Source organism: Lepisosteus platostomus, chromosome 19 (genome assembly GCF_059453375.1).
Source record: "Lepisosteus platostomus isolate fLepPlt1 chromosome 19, fLepPlt1.hap1, whole genome shotgun sequence".
Taxonomy (NCBI): Eukaryota; Metazoa; Chordata; class Actinopteri; order Semionotiformes; family Lepisosteidae; genus Lepisosteus; species Lepisosteus platostomus.
In genome coordinates, this window is record NC_142629.1 from 4,955,770 (window position 1) to 4,967,262 (window position 11,493).

General features: G+C 38.8%; 1 long non-coding RNA gene across 1 annotated transcript in view; it reads left to right on the top strand.

The window, feature by feature from the left end:
• The first annotated feature begins 10,969 nt into the window (after positions 1 to 10,969).
• The window catches only part of LOC148644946 (uncharacterized), a 66,498-nt gene continuing 65,974 nt past the window's right edge, over positions 10,970 to 11,493 (top strand). The window contains exon 1 of the long non-coding RNA XR_015928469.1: positions 10,970 to 11,091. This is a non-coding gene — a long non-coding RNA (uncharacterized LOC148644946). The remainder of the gene's footprint in view (positions 11,092 to 11,493) is intronic.

Below are 11,493 nucleotides of genomic sequence, written 5' to 3' on the forward strand. Positions count from 1 at the left end.
GTTGCAAGTAACTGAAATGTATTTCATTTCTCCTTAACATAAGACACACTCACAGACACATGCACTGTAGATACACATAAATGTGATGGGCTCATTTAATGCATATACCATATTCTGCAATACTGGAAGAACTGAAGGGTGATAAATCAATCACTCCTTCTTGAACGTTTAAACACATTTCGCATTAAACAACATTCGATACAGTATGTGACCTTCAGACTGGCTAAAACTGGTGAGGTATATGTTTCACTGTATGCAAATAATAAATCTAAAATCTAACCTCTTAAATCAACAGTGGTGGTTTTGAAATTCCTTAAAAAATCCCAGTTTTCCCACATTCCCAGCAAAGTACAGTCTGGCTTACTAATGTAAAATTGTGTTTTAAGACTCTGTTAGACCTTTATTTAGACATTTTAAGATCTTTAGACATCTATCACGAAGTGATACGTGTCTGAAAATGAGAAATCTGACATGTCCCATTTCTCACCAAACTCTTGATAGTATATACAGTGTCGTACTATAAAGAAAATGTAAGATCTTACATATAAAATGTGATCGATGATGTAAGGACTGAAAAAACAATCTCAAAACGTTAACTTCCGATGTATTTCTAATGATTTCGCAAAGACTGTGTGGGGGCTGTGTGTCTATTTTTTTTTCTAATCCTGCCACTTTTTTTCAGTGGGAAGTCCCTGAGCATTAACTCAACACTTTAAAGCCGAGTGGTTCAGGATACTGTGTAGCAGAAGAATGAGTGGATGTGGTTTAATGCTAGACCTGGTTATCTTTGTTCAGCTGAATCTAGTTAGCAGCTGCCACCCTAATTGTGTCTGAGAGTCTCTCGGGGCTGGTTGCCGTGGAGACGGGTGTGTTGTCTTCTCCTGAATGGGAGGACTTAAAGGAGGCAGCTGTATTCTCAGTGTCCATGTCCTTTTTATTCACACTCCAGCGATGGCTTTAACGCACCTCACTTACATGAAAAAGGATGCGTGAAAACATAAAGAAAGAACTTTTTGTTGCTGTTCTGTGTTGTTTTGTTCCTGCCTGGCCTCTTTTTAATAAACCACACCCAACCCCCAAACCCTTGTTCTAAGACACAATGGGAAGCCCTTTTTTTTGGCATTGAATTGTGGCACAAGGAGCCCAAGTCGGTTAACTTCTCTTCAGCCCCCTCCTCTCGCTAAAGTAACACTGGGCCTGCTTAAAAAATGCACCATCTCCTCTCTTTTTCCTTCCCCTTGAGAGGATAAGAAGAAAAGTTCTGCACTGTGCCAAGATTTGTTCTGCAGTTAGATGGCATTTCTTTCATGCTCCGTGTGATAAAGGATATATTGTGAGTAATAAAACCACATTATTTGTGCCTCAGTGGTCATATGAATTAAGCCTCCAGTTCCTGAAGCAGCAGAAAAAAATCCCCCAAAAAAGGTTATGGTGTTTATATTAATGGCTGGGGGGGATCCCAAATTTGAAGGCCAGATGTCATTCATAACAGCCTGCGAAGGTTGACTTTATTTCCATAAGAAATACCTTTCTTTTTGAAAGATGGTTATGTTTATTTGTTTCAACCAGTACGGTAGTGTGGGATGTCAGTACTCCTGCCCCCCAGCTCCAGGATCCTGGTTTCCATTTTAATTTAGGCCTTGTTTCTTTGTGTTGTGTGCATGTTCTCACCATGTTTGTGAAACATGCCTCCCTATTTTCTCCCACCTTCTGAAGATTTGCTCTATTGCATACGTCTAAAACTACACCTTTTGGATATTTTCATACATAGACTTTCTGAGACCCTTGATACATCTGGAGTACATGCCTGGATTCTCTTTTACAGAATTTATTGTCTCTCTAAAAAAACTGTGTATGCTCTATTTTATTCTTCACCATTACATTATGTTATGCCAGCAGCTATATCACCCTGCAGCTCACAACTGACAGCCCACTGCAGCTCAGCAGGTGTGAGCCTGGTCAGTAGCTGGATGGGAGACCTCCTGAGAAAAACTAAGGTTGCTGCTGAAAGAGGTGTTAGTGGGGCCAGCAGGGGGCGCTCACCTTGCAGTCCATGTGGGTCCTAATGCCCCAGTATAGTGACGGGGACACTATACTGAAAAAAGGCGCTGTCCTTCGGATGAGATGTAAAACTGAGGTCTTGACTCTCTGTGGTCATTAAAAATTTCAGGGTGTTTCTCGAAAAGAGTAGGGGTTTAACCCCGGTGTCCTGGCCAAATTTCCCATTGTCCTTTACCAATCACGGCCTCCTAATAATCCCCATCTCTGAACTGTCTTAATTACTCTGTTCTCCTCCCCGCTGATAGCTAATGTGTGGGGAGCGTACTGGTGCACTATGGCTGCCATCACATCATCCAGGTGGGGCTGCACACTGGTGGTGGTGGAGAAGAGTCCCCATTACCTGTAAAGTGCTTTGAGTGGAGTGTCCAGAAAAAGTGCTATATACTGTACTTGTAAGCAATTATTATTATCCATTTTCTGTAGGATTCATCCTTTCAATTTTATTTGTTTCCTCTCCTTTTCCATTCTAGAAACCTGCCCTTCCACTGGTACTAATCACACCCAGGTGTAATCCCTTGTGTCTGAGCAGATAGCCTTTCCCGATAGAAGATTTCCAGGGATCGAGAACGCTGAAGCCTTTTTCAGCACACCATGCACTCAGCTCTATGTTGTGGTTATGGATTAACGTTTGTACTTGTTCACTTTTGCATAGTGTAGGCAGGATATATAGGATATGTAATAACAGGGGTATTTATTATCTCTAGGAAAATGTATGAGACTACACAACATTCTTCAGACGTTTAATTTTAATACATTATCCTAAATCCCAATCTAAATACAGAAACCTAATACTATCCTCGTTTCTCTTTCATTCTTTGGAGCAATGTTTATTTATAACCAATTCTGTTTTTAGGGTGCATGTTTATCTGTCCAGGTTTTGACCTACTCTCTCTACTTCATATCCTGACAACTGTTTTTGTCCCCTAAGGACAGATCATTTTTATCCTGCTACAGATGTGAATCTGTAATCTTATTTTAGCCTAACCAGAGGTTTATTCCCCACTGAATTCCAATAACGGGATGTGTTCCTTGGGGGAAACGAAAGAAATAAAACCCTCTAGAAAAGCTGAAAGCAGCTTGGGGTCTCCATGTTCCCTAGCTAAAAAAGACATTTGAGAGACCCTCTTTGTGTTGTTATCTGAATAGTAACTTTTCTTTGAGAAGACAGAAGTCTGGAATGACCAATTCTAACCATTAGGCATTTGCTTGTAACAGGCATTAATAATAGTCTATAATTCGAAATAATCTAATCATGCCTTTTGTGAATATAACTGTCTGGATACAAGGATTCCGCAGGCTTGACAGTCTGCACAGACTCTAAATCTTTCGTCTTTTTCATCAGAATTGGTTTCAGACAGCCAAAATGCATGATTGAAGGGATTGTATCGCAGTGCGAATCTTTGGCTGACCTTAAACTTGGCTCAGTTTTCCATGAGGGGTATATCGTCTTTGCACGATGACACAATAGCCAAGTGAAACATGAGCTATGAGCATTGAGCCATGTGGTGACAATGACTTCTGACTTTGCAAAATGAGACATGACAGCTTTAAAATTCTTGTATTCATTTAGTCATTTAAAAGGGACAGATTAAAGATTGTCGCCTTCTGTTTCGATCAGTTCCACATTTATGTTATGTTAAACGTTTAACAAAATGTGAATCATTTAAATGTTTTTCACATTTCTTTGGTTTATTATATTACATTATTATGCCAAGAATATGTGTTTGCATCTAATTTAAAACCATCCTGGCAGTTCAATGAACTAATAATACGAACTATAATCAAACATCAATCTCTATTACTGGATTAAATATCTGGCCCATTTTTTGTACTACTTTTCTGAAAATATACATTTGCATTGTTTTCAATGAATGAATAGACAACACTTTTATGATGAGGCTGCACTAATTTACCTGATCTGATAACTAGTTTTGAGACCATAAACAACATAGTCACTGTTTCCATTGTGTTTGTTTTGTGTTGTAACAGCATTTTAAAACATTTCCAGCCCCCTATTCACAAGGGCCAGTAGTTTTGCACAATAAACTCTTTCCGTTTGGTGATTTTCCCAGTCTCTGTACAGAGGCTTGTAAAAAGGCTTTGGCATCTCAGATAAGTAGATAAACTCCCGTCAGAATCACAGGAGAGGGGCAAAAATAAGTATGATGATGTGATAAAATTGTATTGAGAGCAAAAATAGGAACATGAAAGTGGGGAATCAAGAGTGCATTTGTTCACTTTCATATGAAAATATTGTAGAATGGACTCACTATGGACCTGCCATATGTGGAACAAAATTTGCCTAAAAGAGCAAAAAAAAAGCATGAATATGTAAGTTGGTAGTGTCGTGACGGCATCCTTCGGCTACTGGTTGCTCTGGGAAACCGTCACATTCTCACGAGGGCTCACAGTTTGCTAGGATCGTGCTGCTCTATCTGGATCACCTTTTCGCGATCCGCGTTAATTAGCTTATTATTCAATTCCCGCTTTTCTATATAAAACCGAGGTGCCGCGTCGACGACATGTCGTCATTTTTTCCACAGCACCATTTCACTGGCACTTCCGGCTCACTCTGCGCTTTTATTTTTGCTGAGCTAGACAATCTTTAACCCTGCACAGAAATTGCAATCTCAGGACTGCCCTGAAACCTGTTTGGTCCCCCCCTTTCTTTGGGGGGGGGAGGCTCGCTCGCTATTCGGTTTCTCCGTACCCGAGCCTCCTTTTATCTTCTCTGCCCTTGCTCTGTGCAGCAGTTCCCAGCTCCAGTGTCGCCCTCACACACCGCCAGCCTTCGCTCTGCGCGGCGGTCTCGGCGGCTTCAAGTCTGCCCTTGTAAGGCGTCTGGCCCCTTTCCCATGAAGCTCGCAGCTCTGACTCTCCCGTACATGAGACTCCCTGTCTTCCGACCGTCCGATTCTGTTTGGCAGCAACCCCGGCTTCCAGCCTCCGCTCTGTGCAAGCAGCTCCAAGCATCACCCGGCGCCCCGGCCTTAGCTTCTAGCCTGCACTCCGCATCGCCTGCCGCAGCTGTCTCTTGATTCAAACCAGCAGCTTTTCTACACTTGTCCTTTTCACCGCTTACCGCCTCGACCCTGACAGTTCTGAGGGCTGCCCTGCCAAGCCTGTTCGGTTTCTTCCGTACCCGAAACTCCCTTGTTCCGCCCGGCTGTGATCAGGAGCCTTTTTATTCTCGCCAGGGATGGAGTTGGTCCGGCTTCTCCTTGGATCGTCGTTCCGCCCCTTTGCTGACCGGCCTGGGTTGATTAAGACCCGCCGGACAGCAATTCATTAGCTCATTTTCACCTTTCACTTTTCGCTCTCCGGGCTCTTGCACTTGGGTTCTGACAAATCACCACCCGAGCAGCTGTATCCATTGTGAAACAAAAGATTTATGACTCGATCTAAACCAAATGATAAGATTTGCTGTATGGCATAAAATACATCCCCTGCTAAAGAGGACATCACAAAATCTCCAGCACTTTTTACAGTGCCTTATGATTTAGCCCTGACCTATACTTTAAAAATGCTTTCTGAATTGAATATAATAACATTGGTTCCTACAAAAACACTGTAATTGGGCATATTTAATGTGTTATGTGATATTTACAAACTGTAGGCATTTGTTCATACAGTGGAGTTAAGTGAAATTCAATACAATACAATACTGAAGATTAGAATGAATTCCCACAAGATCTCTGAAAAAAATATTTCTCAAACTATTTCCAGCCATAAAAACTATTAAGAAGCTGAAAATCTTCATTAAAGCATGTTGTTAGTCCTGTGTTCTCCATAAATAGACTTGTAGAAAGACTAAAAATAGTTTGTAGTTTACAGTATGTAATCTCCATGTAGACCTACAAGACACTATGATGTCCAATTAAGCTATGTTTTCCTTGGTGTGCTTGCAGAATGATTTTCAAAATAATAATTGAGTTTGCATATTTTTATTGTGCACTTTATTCAGACTGTTCTTGAAATAACCCAGCTTTAGGCAATGAAGAACATCTGGAGTTTTGTTTATATCTGAGTATGTGCTTATGTCTTGCAAATCCCTGCCCTTAACCATGAAAATGAGGTGATACGTTACATCAAAAAGCAGTTGATCACTTGTTAGTAAAATTTCTAGCCTTTCATTAATTTTTCTGAACATTTTCCTTATAGAGATAAAGTGAAAATCAATCGCAATGTACAGTAGTATCAACGGACTTTTAAGAAAATGTAAATATAGTATTAAAATCACTAACTAGAATATAAGAGATACAAATTTAGATTAAAAAAATGAATACACGCATACTGGCAAATTTCAAATAATTTCACATATTGTAGAGAGTTTTCACATAGTTTCCTTTAATTCGTTAACAAATCGGATCGGTGTAGTTGAATTAACCGAGCAACTGGTGGTTATCTTACTAAACAAGGGAGATTTTGCATATACAGTAAATATAAGCAAAGAATGTGAACCAATTCATTTAAATGCACTGGTTCTTTTCCTTGCATGAAGAAATTCAAGAAATCAGGTGTTTCTTCTTTTTTAGCAAATGTATCACACTAGAGAGTCCCAATGCCTGGTTAAACATGCCGTTAAATTGTGAGCCTTTTGCCCCTTTAATATTTCTAAATTTAATAAGTATGAAACCAGAGCAGATAAATAAAGATTTTTAATCCCAAATTGATAACATTTTATGCATTTGTATTGGTTTTAAAATAATCTCGGATCTTGAAATGTATCCATATAAATGAATAAGGTTTACTGCACATTTGTGTTTTCAAAAGAAAGGTCCCTTAGTTATAAGAATCATTGTTGAGTTATAAAACTATTAATGCCTAGCCAATTGTACTATATAGTAAAATGCTCCTCCAAAAATTCCACATTTTACTTAGAATCCCTTTACATCTCAGCAACATGTGATATAAGGATTAGGGCAGTCCACTTAAAACAGCCAGTGTGACTAGTCTCCTAATGTTATCAGTGAAGACTTTATCTCAATCTTTACACTCCTCTTCAGAGGTTCACAGTGATTAGCATTTGGCTATTTGCTCAAAGGGCTCCCTGAGGAATGAAAGAATCCTAATCCCGCGTTCCTAATCCTAAATGCTCCCGCAGCATGCTCTGCTGTTAATTCTGAGATTCATGTTTAAAACCACAAAAAAAAAAAACAGTGACAGAGCACAAGTCATTTTCTATCTATCCAATTATCCCTAATTTCCAGCATTTCTGGAATTTAATTTTTTGCAATTGAATGAGTGCTTGTATGTGTGTGTTCTTGCAGATGTTTTTTCTAGATCACACAGCTACCATGTGATTTTCTACATTTTGGCGCCTTTGGAGGCTCTGCATGCTAAAAAAAAAGAGTTTTAACGGGATCCTAAACTACCCTTGACTCTTCAGTTTGGATTAGGCATGGTGCTGTGGGCAGTGTCCTGGACAGCTGTGTTTTTCTGCGGAAAAACTGAGGACAACAACTTAAATGAATACAAATGAACCACAAATTATATATCTAAGCACGCGTTTATAGATGGGAATGGAAAAAAAGGTCATTGGTCAGTTTTCTCACTTTTCTACTATAAAAAAACATAATTATTGCTTCAGAAGAAGAACAAGAAGTTCTAGAAGTGTCTTTTATTTGCCACCCAATGCGACAGCTACGGAAACAAAAAAAGTCACCGATCTGTTAACCAATCCACTCGTTTAATGTTTATATTATTCTAAAGTCCAGTTGCTGTAGCAATCTTTCTTCAAAACAAATGTTTGTGTACAAGTGGATTCAATTGTAAAATAAGCATATTTGGTGTAATAATAATGTGTCAGAAATTACAAAACGTTTATAACTTGTTAAAACAAAGTAAAATCCATCTGAACAAACTGAAAGGCTCATTGCAAGACTTGAAATCAGGCTATGTGAGTTAATCTAAAGCCCAAAAGTTGAGATCGAAATTAGTTTGCAAAACACGAGACAGGCCTTCATAGCTTTCTCAGCACAGTTTTTTTTTAAATAAAAAGTGTGTACTTCTTGAAGCCAGTACCCCATAATTGTGTGGGCATGAAGCATTGGAATAAACAACGTGCCCCAACTTTTCTGAATAGCTCTGTGTCAGAAGAAAAACAACTTAAAAATAGTTAGTCTGAGTCAGTTATGAAATAAATAGAAGCATGTTACAGCAGTGTATAAAGTCGACTTACTAGACTAATAGTGAGCATTCATATTTACTGTTTCAGGCCCTGTGGACACACAATAGCTGTCTGGACCTCTCTATGTTATACAACACTAAATAAGTTGTATTAAACTTACATCATACAACAGAATCCTGAATAATTTTTAGATTTGTTTAAATTATAATCGTATAAATTGTACCTTATGAATGTTTTGCTAAATTTATATCTACACTCTTTGGATATATCAATATTTTAATATTTAAATAGTTTGTGTGTTTGGTGGTGTATTCTCATGTAATTTGTTAGTCTGCCTGAATTATTGCTGGGAATATTTAATTAAATCTGGCAGCCGACAATTGATCTCCATTAAACATCCCTAAATCCCAAAGGGATCTAATTAAAATCAAAGACATGATTTCGTAGCAGGGCTATGTATTTAGGTCTCCCATGACAAAATGTACAAGTGAAATCCAACAACTGTTTTTGAACTAAATTACATTGTTTTGAAATGAAGGCAATCTTCCTCCCTTCTTGGTTTTGCTTTCCACATACATCCTCGTTTCAGGATATTAAGCCTCCTTCTTGTACTTGTACTCCCAAGTTTGAATAAACAGATTTACAAGCAGAATGATTCACATCCTGGCCTTTGCCATCATACAGTACTTTTGAAGTCAAGGTGCATCTATGGTTAACACATTGTTTCCATCTCTTCCTACAAGAAATGTTGAGATGAAAGCCTCAGATCAATTAAAGACCACCCTAACTCGGTTGGCTGAATGACCTGCTTGTATCTGCAAACGTCTCTCGTCTTAAGTAATTGTTTGAGGCCTTCTAAGCCTAAGCCTACTGCCACGCTTCACTATACTGTATGTATCATGTTGAAAATGAACTTTGGAGTTCCACTAAGACTGATACTTCAGTATCCACTGCTCCCACTGATTATGAATATGAGTATGTTTAAACACCAGCATGGGAAAAAAGCTTTTCTCATTGTTTAAAAAGTATAGAGTGGTAGTTCTCTTCGTATGCCAAGCATGCCTGAGGGCAGAACTGCAAAGGCTGCACCACACCTCCTAAATACCACAGACCAGGCCACTTGGAACATTCACATCAACAGACCTGAGTCAGCAAGACTTTCTTCGTGATGCTACATACAGTGTGATTGAGTAATAAAGCTATATATATAAGCTAAGAATTCATTTTCTATGTGGTTAAGCTGACTACTCTCCACAAATCTGCATCTCAGATTCACTGGCTACACTCCTGAAGCAGATGCATAGAATACCGGCACAAGTTTTCAAACTGGCACAATGAAGGAGTTTTCAAGCTATCTGTTGAACTTATCTGTGTAACCAGCTGTTTGTGTTATTTAAGGGTTGTACCATTAAAAATTCAGCTTTGACCTAAAAGCAGTATAATCCTCAGGTATAATGGCTTCCTTCAAATATCTTAAATATTAAACATCATCACAGAAAACGTGAACACGAACATGGGTCAAATCAAAATGACGGATCTGTAAAAAAATGAAAATGTCATGAATGTAAGTTTGGGTGTGATTTTCCTGAACATTGTCACAGTCCTGGCAATACTGATGCGATGTCTGCACAGACATGATCTGCCTCTGTAAAGGCTAGTGTCTGATATGTGGTCAGTCTTCCACTTCTTGTCAATGAACAGGTTAGCAAATTGTCTATTGTCTACTATTGTCCTACCCCCCACCTCACAGCCTTCCCTTATCTCATTCTGGTCTCCTATCTGCCACCCAAGCTCCTCTAAATTCTATGAGAGAGTCTTTATTATCCCGAAGGGGGCAATTTGTTTTTTCAGCAGCAGTGTTGGTGTACAAACAGAAAGATAAAACACCAGAACAACAATATACATGCATATTTGCAAAAAAATGAAGTGTTAAGGAAGGATGTGGCTACAGGAATGAATGAGAACTCTGGTTTTGGAGTAGGGGAGTCGGTGTCTTTGTTCCGATGGGAGTAATTGGAGTTGATTAAACAAGGGGTGTGAAGGATCGTCACAGATTTTGCTTCACGCAAAACACGTGTGTGATAGATGGAGGAGAGGGCTGGAAGAATGATACCAATGACCTTCTGACATATTTTCACAAGGCTGCCCAGTTTCTTCTGGCCTCGCAGATTCTGGTTGCCAAAAGTTAGAGCTTTTGGGTGACACGGTCTTCTCCTGTTATGCCCCCAAGCTCTGGAACTCTATCCCCAAGGATATCAGAGAGTCACCTTCTCTAAACTCCTTCAAATCCAGACTCAAAAACCTTCTTCTTTAGAAGAGCCTTTACTGAACTGATTCTGTTTTTTACCCCTCTACTCCTGCGGTACTCAGTATCCCCATCTACTGTGTCCTCTGTTTATTCTCATTGTGTATATCTGTTGTCATTCTGTTAAGAAGACACCTTTAAAGGCGCTATATTAAATAAAGTTTTTTTAATTATTATTATAAATTAATGAAAAGTATATTTTTAAAACTATGTTTCTATTGCATCAACATCTGGCAGTACTAGCGAGCCTACTTATTATATTTATGGAGAAACAAAAATAGTTTTTGCACATTTTTGAGCACTTCTGGTGTGTATTTATGACAGATTGACAAGAGGCTATGTGATCTTCAATTTGTCGATAGAAATAAATTAAAGAACACAGGCAATGCAAAGACAGCTAAAAACCCTCCCTAAGTCTCTGAATGGTCAAAATGCGCTGAATGACAGCTGTTTTTACCTAATTACATCGCCTTTTTCCAGAGCCCGGTCGGTTTGAAAATATATTTCATAACATACTGCTCTTCGGCAATATTATCTTCTTTTGTTTATTGTTTTTTCCACATGGGTTTAGTCGGGGAAGTCACCTTTTTTCAAGGTAGGGGACAATGCTTTTTATGTATTTTATACAAATTCTTGCTTTTGCGATTCCGTTTTGCTGGAGAATTGATCATTATCGAAGGATTTTGTAGCTTCTCTAAACTGAAACGGTACATAAACATCAGAAAAGCTTTTTCCTCTGGTCTCTGGTTATGAAACACACTTCTGAAAAGTTTAGGTTGTACTGTGTCTTGTGATACACTGTATAGCCCGTGGTGTTGTGTTTTGATTTTGCTGGTAAAAATATTTACGATACCCACGTTGTGCAGTTTCTGTGATGTTGTCAGCATTATACTATGGACTTGTTTGTTTATTACAACATTGTTTCGCTGCTGTGAAAATAAAAAAAACGTGATGGCTGTGTTAAGTGGAAAATGCATTTGCGATATTTTGAAAAACG